At 44.4% G+C, this 2,553-nt stretch overlaps 1 pseudogene; it reads right to left on the bottom strand.

Moving 5' to 3' along the window:
• Positions 1-395: 395 nt before the first annotated feature.
• On the bottom strand, positions 396-958 carry LOC101664131 (annotated as a pseudogene).
• Between the last annotated feature and the right edge of the window lie 1,595 nt (positions 959-2,553).

The following is a 2,553-nucleotide window of genomic DNA, read 5'->3' as shown; positions in this document are numbered from 1 at the left end:
GGGCAGAAGTTCCACGTTGTATTGATTCATGTTCTCTGTTTACTTCTCTGAATCCTAATGTCCATTGCAGTGGGTACACAGAGCCCACAGTCAAAATTCGGAATTAAAGGGTTTACTAAGGAAATGGAAAAGTTGTCATGGCAGTGGAACATGTTCAGGGTTAAGTTATCATGTTATAAAAATAAGCATGGTCCTCCCGTGAGAGCACCTTTTCAACACTAGAATACAACACTGGTACTTCCCTTGCTTTCCAGAGAGACCATACAATGAACAGAGGAACAAATGACATACTGGAAGGTGAATTCCGCCATGTGTGGGAAAAGTCACCCCTTAAAGTACTTCGACTTTTTTTTTTTTGGAAGGGTGGGTCAGAATTTAATGTCCAGTGGCTGCAGTCACTCATGCGGTGGCTGGCCGGCCACATCGGGGTCTTCAGCTGTCCTGTAGTCTTCAGGCACCAGTTCCACATCCAGCTCAAGTTGGCCCATGTAGAGGCTGACTGTGCAGGCCCAAAGCAGGCTGACGGCCAGCACGGCCCCCACTCCCACGGTGGCGCCCCCTAACGAGAGCTGCATGGCCCCCCGTAGGGCAGCCAAGCCCATGGCGTCTTAAGAGGCGCTGCCCCAGACCACGCACAGGCCGCCCAGCAAGAAGAAGCCATAGGCGGCTTCCTGACCCATGTCACTCTGCATGAAGGAGATGACTCCAATCCCGGACGCCAGGAGGCCATTTCCGAACCAGGAGAGGAAGGCTGTCTCATGCGCCTTCCGGAGGAGCCAGGCGTCTGCGTGATCCAGTTCGGATCCTGGGGTCGGCGAAGCCCCGGCGCGAGGGCTGTGCCCGGGGACAAAGGGCCCGGGGAGCCCCCGCTCCGGGGCCGCTGTGGCGGCACCAGCGCCCCCCAGAAGCGGAGTCGGGCCAGGCGGGCAGCCTGAGCCCACCACCAGCTGCCTCCCATAGTTCGTACTACAGCTAGCCTACGTTGACTTTTATAAGTTAAAAATGTAAGGCCCAAATGATTTCCTAAAGAACCACTATCCAAACAGTTTTAAAATGTTTCATGTCATCCTGAGAGCTGCCTATTCTTTGTGTTTATTCGGTGCTTTCTTGGGTGTTTTAGTTGTTTGCTTGTTTTTGTGGGTGTTTTTTTCCTATGCACATTAAGAGTTAGGATCTTGGAAAGCCACCGGGGCAGTTCTACCCTATCCTCTTGGGTTGCTATAGTCAGATCAACTGCATGATAGTGAGCAGAAGCACACGGTCACCGGTGCATAGCAACACCTCTCTCTGCCGCGCGGGGCCTTGCCTTCCACCTTCCTGCACCAAGAAGCCCTCCTCTCTCACCGTCCCATTGTCTGGACGCTGCCCTTCTTGTTCTGTCCCATAGTCTCGATGCCACCGACACTGGGGCCACTAGAACCAGCTAGCAACCTGGATCATGTTCTTTGAAGCCCTGCGTTTGCTCTCTGCGTGCAAGATGGCTCCTATACACAGAGGAATGGCATGATGGAAGTGCGGTTTTTGTCTGTTGGCGGACCACACCGCCCAGAAAACCAAGGACCGGGATGTACATCTCTCGCTCACAGTAAAGTTGATATAGCCCACCTTTATCTAGAAAACTCCCTCCAAAATAGGATTATAGCCACAGACAGAGTGTACTATTATATCAAATAAGAAAGAACCTATTAATTGACTACCTCTCTGTGTTTCATATATTTAGTTATAATAGTTTTCAGAATAGAGAGAAGACACTGTGGGAATAAAGCTCCACGGAGAGGAAGTAATAAGAATTCTAATTCTCTCTTCTAATATATTTCTATTTATGTGTTGTATCTAATTAAAATTCCTGTTATACTCAGACAATGTTAGCAATTATGATGTTGGCAAGCATCATTTTTTATTATTTCACCAATTATTGGAAAGGAAGCTTTTCTTAATCCAGGTCTACTCTGAATTTTTATGAAAAAGGGATATTAAATTTTATTACAATTCATTTTAAAATCTATTGAGTGAATAACAGATTCTGACTGTAATATGTTATGTAAATGAAGCCATTTTGGATTTTAAAATAACTTCTACATTGTTTTTGAGAATGATTTATTTCACATTATCATTGAACTTAAACTTTTGGTCAGCTGACTTATTTGGGTTAATTTTTTCACTTTTTATATAAACATTAACCCAATTTTATAAAAATGAGTATGTAGTATACCATATTTATCTATGCTGTGCAACAAATGTGCATAATGGGAATTACTAATTTATTGAAAATCTGAAATAAACACTTGGCAAACTGGCCTAGAAACATTTGGGGAATAATTTTTAATGAATCTTTTAGTTTGTTATAATATTTTATTATTATTTCAGGGTTTGAATTCCTTAAATTGTGATATTTCACATTTTGACATTCGTTTAGAGCACTGTATAACTAATTTATTAAAGCCGTGCTATGCACTCTATCAGAGCCCTGGTGGCATAATGAATTATGCATTGGGCTACAAACTACAAGGTCAGCAGTTCAAAACCACCAGCCACTCTGAAGGAGAAAGATGA

Source organism: Echinops telfairi, unplaced genomic scaffold, assembly GCF_000313985.2.
Source record: "Echinops telfairi isolate 266 unplaced genomic scaffold, ASM31398v2 ScPeMD7_7420;HRSCAF=8458, whole genome shotgun sequence".
Taxonomy (NCBI): Eukaryota; Metazoa; Chordata; class Mammalia; order Afrosoricida; family Tenrecidae; genus Echinops; species Echinops telfairi.
The sequence above is the reverse complement of the archived record's forward strand: the minus strand, read 5'-3'. Positions and strand labels throughout refer to the sequence as shown.